This window comes from Lycium barbarum, chromosome 8 (assembly GCF_019175385.1).
Source record: "Lycium barbarum isolate Lr01 chromosome 8, ASM1917538v2, whole genome shotgun sequence".
Taxonomy (NCBI): Eukaryota; Viridiplantae; Streptophyta; class Magnoliopsida; order Solanales; family Solanaceae; genus Lycium; species Lycium barbarum.
In genome coordinates this window covers 67420349-67437830 of record NC_083344.1, presented here as the reverse complement: position 1 = coordinate 67437830, position 17482 = coordinate 67420349, and positions in this window count along the sequence as shown.

The following is a 17482-nucleotide window of genomic DNA, read 5'->3' as shown; positions in this document are numbered from 1 at the left end:
GAAATTAGGAAAATTCGTTTTGAAGGGTTTATTCATATACAGTGAAAAAGCCTTTGTAATCCAAAGTTCCAGGTAAGGGTTCTGGTGATCCCCTGGGGAAGGTGTTAGGCACCCTAGTATTAAGGATTCGTACTATACGGTTGACCTTCGAATTCCAACATATCAGTATTTGCATGAACTGTCTATTTAGTGTTTATTCCCGCATTATAAAGTCGGTCATGTTGCATATCATTTTAGAAATAAATTGAATATATCCCCTTTATATATAGGGTATTTAGATTCGTATTTATAATATCCGAATATAACTAGTTTCCTTTTTATATATAAGGATAATATTGACTTTGTAAAGATGTGAAAAGTTTGCTTATTTAAAGTGCGGAATGAATGAGTTTTGTTCATGCACGAATCATGCACGGTTCAGGTTAATCCGTTTAATATGTTTTCAGAATGTCCATATCTAAAACTTTTATGTTTACGAATGGTTTATACGGATTTCAACTTTAAATGTAAATGGGTCTTTGCTTTTTATAAAGAGTGAGTTTTCTTTATTCTTGAAATTTAAGCCCGTCGCTAACAAAGAGGTTGCGTTTTACATATGGGCTTGGCCCAAAATAGCTATCCCTTTTTCTGAAAATCATTTAAGTGTAATCCCAAAAAGTAGTGTCGTTTTTTCAAATACTGGGCTCAGCCCGAGTTCTTTTAACTTGTTGTTGGTTTGTAAAAAAAAATGGAGTAGTCCAGTTTCTTTAACTTATTGTTGGTTCAAATAAAATTGAGTTCAATTTATAAAGAAAATATATTCTTTGGTTTCCAAAGTTCAATTTGGCCTTAACAAACGTAATCGTTGTTTGTAGCAGTACAATTCCCTTTTCCCTGTCCTTATTTTTAACTTGTGTAAAAGTGATGCATTCGCTTAGTTATTTTTTTCGAAAATCATTTATATTAAGCTCGGTTTTTTTAAAGTCGTTTGGGGACCTAAATTCAAACTAAACAGCGTAGGCACCGTTGTCCTAAGACGATTAGTTCAAAACACAATGATGCCACAATAATAGAGTTTTTACAAATCTACAAATAAACCTACAACAAAATTACAAATAAAGGAAAGTGTAAACAAACTAAATAAAGAAGGGGAAGGCTAGGGGCGTACCAAGACCCTAATTGGACATTTTTCACCCATGGCTGGGCCTTCTACGCGTGTAATACATATATTAGCTTCCATTTTTTGTCTTCTCGGACTCGATAATGTGAAAGAATTGCCTGTTGGGCCTTGGCCCAACAGGTTGGCTTCAGACTCCGCCCAAGTGGCCATGCAGTGGAGGGAGGAGAAAAAAAAAACAAAGGACCCCGGTTAGTTTATATTAATGAACTTATCATACATGTAACTATACACATATATATGTATCCAATTCATTCACAAATAACGCAGTCAGGGTATTTATATAGATGTTATTGGGCCTCACCGGTGGAGATTCAGTAACAAAACGGGTGGGGGGATTATCACCATCCTTATTCCCGATGTCGTACAAGATCAAAAAAGGTTTCATGAACCTTAGGCATGGCAGGACATCAGGGGGAAGGCAAAAACCATACCCCAAAAACTACCTCAACTTCCCAACCAGTATAGCTATAAGAGAAAGAATGATAAAACAGGATTACACATTCTTACATAAGCAGGGTATAGACTGACATCTATTAACATAATATAACCAGAAGCAAACTGAAACAAATAGGCAATGGTGTAAACAGGAATAAAACCAAAACACACGGTCATGGGGTGAAAAAAAGCAAACTGCAGCATGTAGACATGGAGTAAACAGAAGCAGAACCCAACACATGGTCATAAGGTGAACAACAACAAACTGCAGCATATAGACATGGGGTAAACACAAGCTAACTGAAGCCATAGATATAATATAGACATAAGCAAATTGTATCCTATAGACATGGTATAAATAAAAGCAAACTGAAATATATAGATACAGCATAGACAGAGGCAAACTGCAAGCACATAGACATGGTTCAGACAGAAGCTAAAGGGGGGAACTGCAGGTCTGGTATTCATGGCAAACACAAAATGACTCACATAATGGTCATAATATAGAGAAGGATATATATGACTTATGTTTCCAAGGAAAACACACACATAAGCTGACCATGGCATTCCTAAAAGTTGGATGACCATTATACAGGATACAAATGATGTGCAGGGAAACATCCTTTATGATTTCAAAGGACAAAGCATAAGTAGGACTAAGCAGATAGGGTCAAGTTTCTCTAACTTAAGCAATCACATACAGAGTAGCTAACACACAAGATAAATAACTGAGCTCCAACTACTGTGACACCAGCAGAACCAGAGCGCAAGCAGACCTGAGTATGCAAGAGAGGTGCAGGAAGAGATGACAATGCAAGCATCTTTGGATGCATAAAAATAGCACAAGAAATGGCCTTTTCAGTTAAACTTAATGAAGTGACAATGGTATAGGAAATATGCAGAATTCATATAAGCCAGACATCAGATGAGGCAAGCAAATAGAAGAGACGGCTTAAAAGTTTCAACATCAGCAAGATTCTAAAGAGGAGAATGTTACAAGAAACACCAGCAACATAAATGACCTCTATGATTCATATTTTGTTTAAGACAGTTATCAGGACTCCCAATTTTCAAATCTTTCATCGGATTTCCCTCCCCTTTAATCCAACGATGGGATTTTACAAGGTCATGGTGTGTTTATGTAGCAAACATACACCTCCACAGGTCCACAGAAATTCCATGGTACCCTTTATATAAAGGACAAGTGTTATGAACCAAGCAAGGCCTAGTTCCCCTTGATCCTCTCCCAAGATACCTTTTAAAAAGGACTCATCTGTGTGCTTGTGTGGTCCTCAGTATGCTTCATAAATTCCCATGGTTATACAAAATCATATCATTTAATCATTCTCAATTAGGTGCTTAAGTACATGGCCAGGATCACACTATGCACAATACTGTATCACTCATAGAGAAAACATCAAGACAACCAAAGCACTCACATATAAGACCCCTTATGCACAATTAAACAGACCCCAATTAATGAGAACAAGACTCAGGAAACAGTGTCACCATGGCATAGGGAAGAGATAATATAGCCAGATATGCATCAGGACTATCAAACCTTCACTCTCTTTTCTCAGTAGAAAGCTAAAACATGGTACATATTAGGATGATAACCTAACTCATTCAGGCCTTTTTCACCTTATTAAACTCTGATGCAGACATATTAAGATAAACTAGCACATGTTTTAAAACAAGGTAAGCCTCATTTAGACACATCCAATAGTCACATTATAAGACCTTTACAAGCAGGCTTAGAATTTATTGGATCTGGTTTTATCCTAAATAAATATTTGGACTAGAAGACTCCACTTGGCAGTTAAGTCTTTAAAATTTTTTAACTAAAGCTCAGAATTTCAAGTTTTGTTCACTCAAAGTTCAAGCTATGGATGTTCAAACTTTTTTAATTTTTTCTCCTTTTTTTTAGTAAGGGTTGGGGTTCTATTTATAGAACCCCAAAATTCATACAAAGAAACAAGCCAACGATGTGGGAAAAACTAGTTTTCCCAGAAATTAACCCTTGCAAACGTTATATACGGCCTAGATTGATCCAAACCATCAACGAATGGTCAGATCTGAGTCCTCTTGAACTCGATCCGACCCATTCACCTTCAACCAATGAGGTTTGAGTAAATACGAACACAGTACAACAAATAAAACAGAAAAGATCAACCTTTTGACTCAGTAATTCAAAAGAAAAGGGTGATTACTGCATTTGTGAGAGATTCGAGTGGAAACAAAACTTGAAATTGATTGGTTCATAAAAATGATTATGAAAAAGATATGCATTTTCTGGGCTCTCTGCATTTTTACCATTTTTAGATGAGAGAGAGAGGTAGAATATAGGCAGCGGCTAGGGTTTAACATATAAAAGGAAGAGAGAGAAGGGGTAGGGGTCGTTTGGTAGGCGTGTTTGTAAAATGAGGGAGTGTAAGTTTGTATACCCCATCCTTATTGTTGATTAATCTTGGGCCAGGTCGGTCCATTATTGGAGTGGTCCTGGTCCAATTTTAAAAAACACGAACATGGCCCTTTTTTCCCATATATATCATATGTGTATATTCATGTATACTAGGTGTATATACACCTATAAGGGTAGGACGGTTAATTTAACAAAATAGACAAACACTTTAAACAACCAATTATTGACCATAGTATTTAATTATAAACAAATTAGGACGTAATTAATTTTAAAAACGACTAATAAGTTAAATTTTGCAAGCATAGCCTTAATTGATTTTTAAATCCAATTTGACCGTTTCAATTATGACCCTATTTGGCTAACTGCAATAATATACCTAGTTGGTCTTAAGCTAATCAATTATCTCAATCATGGGCATATTTATCCGAATTAGCCAATTAAAGCTAGATTTGCACTAATGACCTCAATTGATTTGCCAATGAGTTTGGTCATTTCAATTGAGGTCACTTAAGGGCTAATTTTGCACAAATGACCCCAATTGTCTTAAACCATGAATTGCCTAATTCAATTGTGGCCACAATATAAACAATTAAATGATAAAAAACCAATTTTGCAATAATACCCTCTAATTGTTTTTTTTTTAATAAAGTCCACTAGGCATTTTGGTTCCTAGGGCTGATTTTATAAATTTTCTCAAAGCAAAAAATTGAACAGTCTTTACAATGTAGCCAAAGTGGCAAATAACGATGCAATAATTAAACTAATGACCAACTTAAGCCTTATAAGATGACTTAAATTGATACTACAAATTGCTAATCTACGAATGTGGTAAAAAACTAAAACTAGAAAAAAAAATGAGATTCTGATAACATCTTGCATGCATATCTGTACCCTGTTGTTTTTCTTGTCAGCCAAATAGTGTCCCAAGTTTGATCCCTTGATGCACAAAAAGTCCAGCAATCCATGTATATCATCAGTATACTGGTGTATATCAATATCTGCAAACCTGTAGAACTTCATGAGCAGTCTACTTTTTGACAGTAGCACCAGTGATTGGTGCACTGCAATTTCAACAGAGAACCAGCAAAAATGAACTACTGCATGCTTTTGACTAATCTGTGCCTTGATAACAAGACCAATTCCTGCAACCATCTTCATGTCCAAGCCAGAGTCGCTACACTTTCTATCTACTGGTGCTTCCTCTGTGGGAATGATTACATAGTACAGATACCACCCACTGAGCAAGACCAATAAATAAATCATGTGTGCTCTATGAGATATTCTATCCCTTATCAGTAACTGTATAAACTAGCAAATTTCCATATCATATTCAGCAATTGAATCAACGGGAAAGTAAAAACCAACTGCAGTCATCATGTTCATGTTAAATCCATGTTGTGTCACATCATTCCCTATTTGACTAAGATCAGCAACACCAACATTGTCCATAACTATCCATGTGCCAAACCTGTAATTTTCAGCTTTTTTATACAAAAACAAGCAATTTATACTACTCTGTAGCTTGATTGTGAAGAACCAGCAACAATACAAATTAACCATTGCTGCACTAGTTTATACTCCCAGAGTTGATTTCCCTTATGTAACAAAGCAAGTTTGAATCCCTTGAGTCCTGCTGCATTCCATCCCTTGTTGCCCAGATTGCAGCATGTTACCAACTCCTATGTTGTACCATATGAAAACAGTCCTTCATATGCCATCAGGAAATGCACCATAATGACTGAAACCAAATCATGTCCTGTGCATATAGGATCAATGGTCCAGTAGAGGAAAGATGCCTTTAACTCTGTATATATCAACTCATTTCTAAATAATACTAGATCATTTATATATTCAGCAGTAGCATAATATGCATTCCTGTTGGCCTTGTTTATCATGTTTTCACAGATTTCTTCCCAAATGCAACCTGCAAAAAAGAAAACTAGGCTCGTAGGAAAAAAGTATCACCATATTCTCCTCCAACAGGATTTGAATATGATGATAAGATTTCCTCCAAATCCAACCACTAGTCTTCCAATTAGTCACTCCAACATCTAAACAAAACCAGATCAGTCCTCCAAAGTTGCCCCTGGTGTCTTTAAGGCCAAGATGCACCAAATTCTGCCCAGAGTGAATTGAATTATACATGATCCTGATGATATTCAGCAACCAATCTCAACCTTTTGTACACAAACTTTCCAAAAATACCCCTGCTCAAAGCATTTGTGCAAATAATCAGTACACCAGAAATAATCAACATCCACCAGAGTATATGCTTACATGCAAACTGTAATTTTCCTGAATTCCTGCTATGTACAACAAAAACAAAAAAAAACCCTGTTTTTCACCATAATTCCCATTTTACCCCTGGTTGCTATTATAGAGATAAAATTAATTCTACCTAGCAACACCCTTTGAACCAACTCATCTCCCATGTCCCTACACATTCTCATCCAGAACTCCACCATATTTCCATTTTTACCCCTCATGTAAGTTGTAGCAATTGCTCCAATTACACCTGAGTATCTTCTCCCATATGCCACACCTCTATTTCCCATGTCATTTCCTGAAATAGGATCCATGAGATGATAGGAAAAACTAGTATAGCATGAATTCTTGCTGCTACTGCGTACAGACCAGCCTGCAGCATTTACAGGCCTGATCATGAACAAGCATGATAGTCCATCTGATGCAACCCTGTCCCATCCCAAAAACATCCTTCTCTCCAGTATACCTCCAACCATCCATCAAGTTATTCCCTTGGTGCCTTCAGAGTTGGTCCCTCTAATTGATTAATTAGCCTAATTAAGCACTAAAAATAATTTATTAATTTTAAACAATTATGCAAACACGCAGAATTAGAGATTAAGGGGTAAAACGGGTCAATTCTTTTAATCACTCAGATTCCTTGGATTCAAAGGGGATAAATCATTTGTTAATTTGATTTTTTAACAATTTAGCAATTAAGTAAATAATTATTCGAAATTGTTTTGCTTTTGATCAATTCTAGTAAAATATTCCATAAATGTCATAAAATACCAATTAATAACTAAATAATTTACAATGTCATAAAATCACTTTAACAATTTAAAGGAGTAAAAGGTTGACCTGAACAATTTTATAAAAAATCATTTAAACCCTTTAAGATGCATGACTCGTTTTGTTTATTATCCAAAGACCCTGAGTAATTAAAATAAATTATGGGAGGACAAAAATTAAGTGTCAACAACTACCCCTTTGGTTTTCGGGGATGGCGGGACCATCCCTGGGCAACGAAATTTGACTAACCCTAATTTTTTACTGACAAGACTCATTCTACCTCTCAACTTTATGCAATTTTCACATATGTGGCCAGACCCTGGCTTCTGGGTTTCCTACATATCTCGGGCTATACGAGAATTTAGGCCACCTCTAGTTCGACTTAACTAAAAGACTTTGAAGTGACTCGGAAGGAAAGTCCTGAAATTCCGGGTGTACTGACCAGGGTTTCTCTGGACAGCTGTTGGAATGCGATCAACTCTCTGGTCTTGAGCCTACCAACATATCCCTGGTCTCTGGGAATCAGGTCACATGTAGTTCGACCCGCTGGAGAAGAGTATGTCCCTTATGCGGGAATACCTTTAGATTTAGCGGTATATGTCGGACTGGTCGCAATTTTTAATAAGAAAAAATAAAAACAGACAAAACTTGTGGTTGAGTCCGAGATCGGATGGTTTCCAAATCCCGGCTGGAGAGCTTGACTCTCATGGCACCCGATCTTGACCGGCTATGTAAGAAAAAGCTCCATGTTTGCTCCGCAATTTGTCTTGATCTGGTTCAGCAAGTCGGCTCCTTTCTGGCGACTGTGTGCATGTCTCCTGGATTTGACAATGTTTTAGATATTCCTTATGGAATTTAAATGAATGGCCCTCTTGGCTGTTTGTATGAATGGCCCTCTCATCAGTTTGCATGAATGGCCCTCTCGGCAGTTTGTATGAATGGCCCTCTCAGCAGTTTGTATGAATGTCCCTCTCTACAGTTTGATATGAATGGCCCTCTCGACAGTTTGATGTGGATGGCCCTCTCGACAGTTCGTATGAATGGCCCTCTCGACAATTTAAATAAATGAATGAATGGCCCTCTCGGCATGCAGATGATAGATATGGCCCTTGTGGCTGGATAATCTACAAATATGGCCCTTGTGGCTAGATAATCTTTCTTTCGTCCGTTGTTTTGGTTGTTGACCCTAGTGGTCGGATATGCCCTTTTGTCTTTGTCGTGACCCTTTTTGTCGAATATGTCTTTATGCTCATTCATTGTGACCCTTTTGGCCCGATATGTCTTTGACATTTGTTTGTTGTGTGATCCTTTTGGTCGGATATATTTTCTTTTCTCGCTCATTTGTTTTGGCAAACATATTTGTGGTTGAATATGTCTTTTCTCGTTCATTTGTTTTGTTGACCCTTTTTGGTCAAATACTTCTTTGCCATTCACTTGTTTTGTCGGCCCTTTTGGTCAAATATGTTTTTGTCCATTCATTTTGCGATCCTCAAGGTCAGATGTGCCTTTGTCACCCATTCTTTGTTGTGACCTTTTGGTCCTTCGATGTCTGACTGAGTTTGCTTTTCGCCCTTGTTGCAGGTAAGCCGGTTGATGACGTATCTGCTGTCCTGTTAAAAACCTGCACCCACAGAAAAATTATGAGTTTCCTAAGAGGCCGATTAGCATCCTTGTCCTCTCGTCTGGTGACTCCTCTTGATTCTCCTTTGAATCCTCTCGGACTTGGTATTTTGAGAGATGGTTTTAGAATGTGCTTACGCTAATTTTGAAAACCTAAAATAAAATTTTGTAAAATGCGCGTTGTTTTCTCTAAAAATTCTTTGTTTCGTTTTTGTGTGTCATGACATGTGTTTTCTTCGAACGAAGTCTTCCGATATCCCAGGAAATGTTGTTGCTGAGTCCTGAACTGGTAAAATTTTTGAGATCTTTCTCAAAAATTCTGCCCCAGTTTCATGTCCTGCTTTGATTGACTCTTGTATCGTCTTGTCACGCAAGAGCCCTAGCGTACCGTCTGAGTTCACCATCCCCTTTGTTGATTGTTTCTGATAGGAATTTTTGAGGTTTCCTCAAAATTTCTGCCCCTGTGTAGGGTTGTCGTGGGCTGACTTTTGTGTCGATCCTTTCTCTTGATCTTATTGATTTCTCCCGCCTTGATGTCTCTGAGGCTTCCTAAGGGTTTCTTGGTTTTTTCTTTTGTAACGACCGAGCTCAAAAGCGCCTACGTATCCTGTCGCAACAGGAATTAAAGTCGAACGTAGTTCAAAATAAAGTAATTGAGTTTTGGTTTTTACCAATAATATGACCGTGTCCGATATGGACTGCCTACGTATCTCACTGTGGGAAAGTCAGGTCATTGCGTAGTTCATTACATGGATGATTGTTTTTCCCTATTCTATTACAAAAGTACGATTACACGCAAAAACTATGATTACAGGGAAACGGTAGTGTGATTACAAGCAAATGGAGTCTAAAATGTAGTATCTCTTGAGCGCGTCTGTATAATGCAAATGACGCGAAGTTTTCCAAGGTGTAACAGATTGAGCTTAGAATCTTACCCCAAGAAGAAACTTGAATTTGGTGCTTGAAAACTCTCTAAAACGAGCTTTAGACTTTCTAAAATGGGTGAATGAAAAAATAGGTTTGAATTGGGAATTTAATATATTTTTTACCAGCGATTAGCGCTTCTGCGCCCAAATACTCGCACTTGTAGGCCCGCTTCGACTGCTCAAATCTTACAGGTGCAAGATTCACTTATTCTCGCTTAAGGCCCCAGGTACGGCCCATCGCTCGGGGATGTGGGCTCTAACTCAAACAACCAACCTCGCACCTACGACCCACCATGAGCAGGTGCGGCTCCGTAGGTGCGGCCCCATACACAGAGGTGTGCCATACCAGAAACCAAAAAAATGTAGGTTCTACCAAATCCGATCCAACACTCGAAACTTGTTCAGAGTCCTACAAACACAAACCAAAAATACAAACTTATCTTAAAACACGCTACGAACTCGCTCGCACACTCGGATTTTTAAAAAGAGGTCCCTTTGACCCGGCGTTGACCCAAGTCAACTCCACCTAAACCAAAACCAACATTTCCAACCAATGACCCATAACACAAAAGGATGCCTTGGGACTCGAACTAAAAGCTCAACTAAGTCAAAATTCATGTTTCGGACCTAACGGAACTATCAGAATTCAATTCTGGATGCATTTCCCTCAAAGTCAACTATTGGTCAACTCTTTTTCACATATTCAACTTAGGAATCTCTAAAATTCTCAAAAACCAATCATGACCAATCTGATTGCCTCAAAAATCGTGCCACCCATCCCCGCAAGTCATGAATACCGAAAAGAGACTACAGGAAGGTATTTTTGGGGAAAAAGGAGTAAAATGTTTAAAACAACCAAACGAGTCTTTACATCAGATACCAATTAAACAGATATTCATCCTCGAAGAGAAAAGAAACGAAGGGACCTGTGATATCTACTGCGCATATCAGCCTCGGTCTCCGACGGAGCCTCCTTAACTGGACGGTGCTTCCACTACACCTTTACTGAAGTTATCTCCCTTGACCTCAACTTCCTAACTTGCCTATCCAAGAATGCTACTAGCTCTTCTTCAAAGGACATATTCTGATCAAACAGCACCGAGTCCTAATGGATTATATAAGACCCATCTGAATGGCACTTCTTCACCATAGAAACATGGAACACAGGGTGAACACCCGCTAAACCTGGTGGCAATGCCAACTCGTAGGGTACCTCACCAACACGCCGGAGAATCTCAAAAGGACCAATAAATCTCGGGCTTAGCTTGCCCTTCTTCCCAAATCTCATCACACCCTTTATAGGAGAAACCTTCAATAGAACATGAACTCCATATTGTGAATCTTTCGATGCGCATACTCCTTTTGTCAACTCTGAGCCGCAAGGAGCTTCTCATGAATCAGCTTCACTTTATCCAAGGAATCTCTCAACAAATCGGTACCCAAAGGTCTCAACTCAAAAGCATCAAACCAACCAATTGGAAAACGACATCTCCTACTATACAAAGCCTCAAATGGAGCCATGTAAATTCTGGAGTGATGACTGTTGTTTTAAGCAAACTCTTCCAAGGGTAAGAACTGGTCCCAATGACCTCCAAAATCAATCACGCAAGCCCGCACCATATCCTCTGACACTTGAAAAGTCCACCGGACTGACCATCTGTCTGCGAGTGAAATGCAGTACTAAGATCCAACTGTGTCCCCAATTCCTTCGGCAAAGTCCTCCAGAAATGGGAAGTGAACTAAGTGCCTCTATTTGAAATGATAGAAATGGGAACCCTATGCAATCAGACCATCTCTCTAATGTATATCCTTTCCAACTTCTCTGAATTGTAGGTAGCCTAAATCGGAATGAAGTGCGTGGACTTTGTCAACCTATCCATGATAACTCAAATAGCTTCAACTTGCCAAAAGTCTTCGGTAGACCAACCACGAAGTCCATATCTATCCTCTCTCACTTCCACTCTAGAACTGGCATCCTCTGAGTCATACCACCCGGTCTCTGATGCTTATACTTAACCTGCTGGCAATTCAAACACTGGGAAACGATCTCTACTATATCCCTCTTCATCCCACCCCACCAGTAATGTTGTCTCAAGTCATAGTACATCTTTGTAGCGCCTGGACGGATGGAATCCTGGAACTGTGAGCTTCCTCCAAAATCAACCTAATCAAAACACCCACACGAGGAATGCAAACGTGCCCCTTTATCCTCAAAAACCCTCATCATCTAGGAGCGCTTCCTTGGCTTCCCTCGATAACACCTTGTCTCGAATCTTGTACTATTTCACATCTTCAAACTGTTATGCCTTAATTCGCTCCAAAAGAGACGACCTCACCTCAACATAAGCTAGAATCTTGTCCGAGTCCTAAATATTAAGTCTCACCATACTATTAGCCAAAGACTGAACCTCTATAGCCAAGGGCGCTTCTTAACAATCAAACGTGCCAAGCTACCCATACTCACCGCCTTTCGTCTCAACGCATCCGCTACTACATTAGCCTTGCATGGATGATAAAGAATGGTAATGTCATAGTCTTTGAGCAACTCCATCCACCTACGCTGCCTCGAATTTAGTTCTCGCTAATTAAACACATGTTGAAGACAACGATGATCCATGAATACCTCACAATGAACTCCATATAGGTAATGTCTCCAAATCTTCAAAGCAAAGACTACCGCCGCCAACTCTAAGTTGTGAGTGGGGTACTTTTTCTCATGTATCTTTAACTGCTTCAAAGCATATGCCATCACCTTTCCTTCTTGCATCAACACAGAACCCAACCCAATCCGAGAAGCATCATAATACACAGTAAATTCTTTTCCTTCCACAAGTAATGCCAAATAAGCCTTGAACCTTTGAAATCTCTCCTCACACTCATCAGACCACTGAAAAGCTACATTCTTCTGAGTCAGTCCAGTCAAATGGGAAGCAATAGATGAGAACCCCTTCACAAAACGACAATAGTAACTCGCTAAGCCTATAAAACTCTAAATCTCAGTCACCGAAGTAGGTCTAGCCCAATCTCTGACTGCCTCAATCTTCTTGGGATCCACCATGATGCCATCCTTCGACACAACATGCCCCAAGAATGCTACCGAGCTAAGCCAAAACTCGCACTTCAATAATTTAGCATACAACTTCTTCTTTTTAAACAAACCAAGTATTATCCTCAAATGCTTCTCATGATCCTCCTTGCCACAAGAATAGTCTAGAATGTCATCGATGAAGACAATAATAAACGAATCCAAGTAGGGTTTGAAGATCCCATTCATCAAATCAATGAAGGTTGCGGGGGAATTTCTAAGCCCAAAAGACATCACCAAGAACTCATAGTGACCATAGCGGGTCCTAAAGGCCGTCTTCAGAATATCCTCCTCTCTAATCTTCAACTAATGGTAGCCTGATTTCAAATCAATCTTAGAGAACACCGACGCACCTTAAAGCCGATTGAACAAGTCATCAATGCGGAGTATCGGATACTTGTTCCTAATTGTAACCTTGTTCAACTGTCGATAGTCGATACACATCCGCATGGTACCATCTTTCTTCTTCACAAACAACACGGGAGAATCCCAAGGGGAAACACTGTGTCTAATTAACTCCTTGCTCAATAAGTCCTATAATTGCTCTTTCAACTCTCTCAACCCTGCCGGAGCTATACCATAGGGCGGGATAGAAATCGGCCGAGTGTATGGCTCCAAATCAATACAAAAATCAATATCTCGATCAGGTGGCATACCAGGAAAATCTGTGGGGAAGACTTCTAAAAACTCACTAACTACTGGTACTGACTCCAGGAAAGGAATATCCACACTAGTATCCCGGATATGCGCCAAGTAAGCTAAACACCCCTTGTCCACCAACTTCTTCGCCCGAAGGAATGATATAATCTTCTGGGAGCAGAGATAGGGGTACCCTTCCACTCTAGTCCCAAAATGCCTAGTATGGCCAACGTGACCGTCTTGGCATGACAGTCTAGAATCACGTGATAAGGAGACAACCAATTCATGCCCAAGATAATATCAAAATCCACTATACCCAGGATCACCAAATCTACCCAAGTATCGTAACCCATGAATATAACCACGCAAGATCGATAAACTCGATCTACTACCACAGAATCTCTGACAGGAGTAGAGACATGGATAGGTACATCAAGTAGATCACAGATCATATCGAGACCCCTAGAGAAATACGTAGAAACATCAAGACAATAGAGCCTGAATCAAATAATATTGAGGCTGCCCGATGACAGACCGAAATAGTGCTTGTGGTAACCGCATCAGAAGCTTCCACCTCCGGCCTATCGAGAAAAGCATAACAATGAACCCACCCGCCCTCGGACTGTGAACCTCCACAGCCACCATGGCTAGACTGAGCTCCACCCTTAGCTGACTGAGCGCTACCCTTGCCGGGCTGATGACCACTTCTTCCAGAGTGATAACCGCCTCTATTAGTCTGTGAACCACCTCTACTGGAAGATCCACCTCTACTAACCGATGGCGCTGAAGCCCTGGGTGCCTGAAATCGAAAGCCCTGGTGAGCCCCTCCGTGTTTGGGTCTAGGACACTCTCTCACGAAATGCCCTGTGTCACCACACTCATAGGAAGTCTTACCAGTCTTGGGCTGCGACAATGATACAAACGAACCAGAATACCCTCCATGATCCGAGTGTCGAGTGTAAGAACCTCGAGATATCTGTCAAGAACTGAACTCATTATGCCCAGAAGGGCCACCTACTGAAATCTGAAGTGCTGACTGAATGGGGCGGCCAGAATGGTACTGGTAACTCTTGCCAAAATAGCCACCACCCTTAGAAGAAGAACCACTGAAGCTATCAAACCTGCGAATCCTCTTACAGTCACCCCTGCCATGAGTCTGAATCCTCACTGACTCGACCTCTATGGCATGGTCTACCACGGCCTGGAATGAAGCCCAGAAGCTACTTGCTGTAAAGTCGCTAACTTCAATGGAAGTGTCAAACCCTTGACGAACCGCCTCACTCTCTCTGCCTCTGTGAGGAGTAACTGTACTACATATCGAGCCAAGGCATGGAACCTGGACTAGTACTAACCGATAGGCATCTCTGCTCTAAAGCACTGAACTCATCCCTTCTTCTGTCTCTCAAAGTTCGAGGAATATTTTTCTCTAGAAAAATCTGATAGAGTCGAGTCCATGACAAAGGAGGCGACCTAGATGGTCGATAATCAATAGAGGATCTCCACCACAGCTGCGCATCCCTAAGCAACTGAAAAGTAACATAGTCAACTCCATGCGACTCCACCACACCTATCTTTTGAAGCCTCTCTTGACGATCAATGATGAACTCGTACACATTCTCCTCAAGGGTACCATAAAAACTACGAGGCTTAATCTTGGTAAACCTCCCAAACAAATCCTGCTCTGCATGAGTCATAACTGAACCAACAACAGGTCTAGGAGAAAAATCAGGTGTTGGAACCTCATCAATACAGGGTGCCACAACAACAGCAGGTTGTACCCCTGAGGTCTAGAACTACTCGGGAGTCTAATATCCAGCTCTAGTCTATGACCCATCTGGTGTAGCTGGAAGGACGCCAGCTTGAGTTAGTCCCTCGAGAAGACTCAAAATGTGTATCATAGCATCCTAAAGTACTGGAGTAGCAATAACCTCTAGCTGAGTCTGGGTTGGTCTCAGCTCCTCCTCTTCCATAGGCTCGTCTTTATGCTCTATCTTTGGCTCAGGTGATAATGATCTGGCTCGAGCCTGAATAGCCATGGGTGCTCTACCCCTGGCTGATGCTGCCCTACGGCCATACCTCTACCACGACCTCTACCTTGGCCTCGTACCACGGGCCTGGCAGTAGGTGCTAGCACCTCATTCCTAGCGACTCTCGCACGTATCCTCACCATCTGTGAGAATAAAAAGTGAAGTTAGATACCAATTTGAATAAAGTAGCACGAAAGGAGTGAAAGAATGAAAGTTTCCTAAATGTGTAGCCTCTTAAAGATGGGTACAGAGCTCATCGTACCGATCCGTAAGACTCTATTAAACATTGCTCTTGTACTCATAAGACCAGTGAACCTAGGGCTCTAATACCAACTTGTCACGACCAATTTCGCGGGTCATGATGTCACCCACCCTATCCTCTCGGGTGGGCGAACCATCCCCTTAATCACTTTCATTTATAAAAAGACATGCAGAAGTAAATGCCGAATTTATACTAAACAGTCTTGCATTATATATATATATATATATATATATATATATATATATATATAATAAGTGTAGAAGTACTTAAATAGTTACAACCCCAAAACCTGGTCTTAAACTTGTACAAGAGCTTCTAAATCGAAAATACATAGTCTGAAATACAACTCAAGGTATTGATATGGGATACTGTCTGTAGAATATGTAATAAACAACATATCATAAGAAAAGACCTAGGGCTGTAGGTCCGGCTAGTAGCTCACCCTAAAGTCTCTGATGGGTAGCCTCGAGATCAGTCATGAGGTCGCGAACTAAACTTGGATCAAACTCTGCACTCCACAAAAAGTGCAACAGGAGTAGTATGAGTACAACACTAGTACTTGTAGGCATCATAGGTCGATAATTATTAGATAACGCATATAAGATGTAGGAATTAACAAGTAAAGCAAATGAGGCAATCAAGTACAGTCACGAAATCAATCTTCAGTTATAGTTTCAGAGAAAGTATGTAAATCATCAAATAAGCAGTAATGAGTGGATGAATGTATGTAATGCAATGCAATGGCCAACTCTCCACTCCCGTACACACATGCTAAGGGCCATGCCTCAAAGCCATGACCCATGGGGGACCCGCGAAGGCCATGCACCACATTGCTCTCTGGGAAAGACCTCAGATGCTATCAATATATCTCGCTCTCTAGCAAAGACCTCAGAAGCTACCAATCACTCTCACTCTCCGACAAAGACCTCTGAAGCTATCAATATATCTCACTCTCTGGAAAAGACCTCGGAGGCTACCAATCACTCTCGCCTCATCATATCAGTCATATATGAAAATGAAATGCATGGAATAAATTTCAACAACATCGCAAATCGTAGAACCAATAGATGCATGTCATGAATACAAATCACCACTCAAGTCGATAATATTATCTTTCACTTTTCCAGGAGGTAAATGAGATATCAAGTGACAAAGGCAGATTCAATCAATAATTATAAATATTAGCAAACATGGCTACAAGCCTATGTAACAACATCCATACCAACCAATGGATTAATCACCACAACCATGCTCGAAGGCCTATCATGATTTCCCCGTCAATCTCTACAAACTACATATGATTCTCTAATCGGAGTCTAAAAAGGTAAACTGTAACCTACCTCGAAGCCGAATAGGTGCCACGAACCTCAAGCCAAGGCCTTTTTCTTTCGGAGAGCCTCATAACGATCAAAGTCTATCAAGTACACATTCTATGTTAGAACACGAATCCATAGACACTCATATTGCTATACTTCTAAACGGAACCCCAAGACATTTATATAAGTGGCCCCAGGCCCACAAGGACAAAACTGAAATTTTAAATTAGAAACATGCTTCCCATAATCTAAAAAGTCAAAATCCTAAGTTTCATGGAAATCTAACCAATTGAGCCTCCAATTTCATTAATTATATATATATATATATATATGGAAAAACCCTTAATCCCATATTAAGAATCTTGGATTGAATATGAAATTCAAGCTTAGGAATAGTTTACCCATTGATTAGTAAGTCTAAATCTCCAAGATAGATACCAGAGGCCTAAATCTTAGCGTTAATCTCAAGTAATACATACTCTTAAGAAATTGGGTTTAAACCCTAAGTTTTCTACCTTCAATTCATGGAAAGAAAGATAAAATAATGAAAGAAGC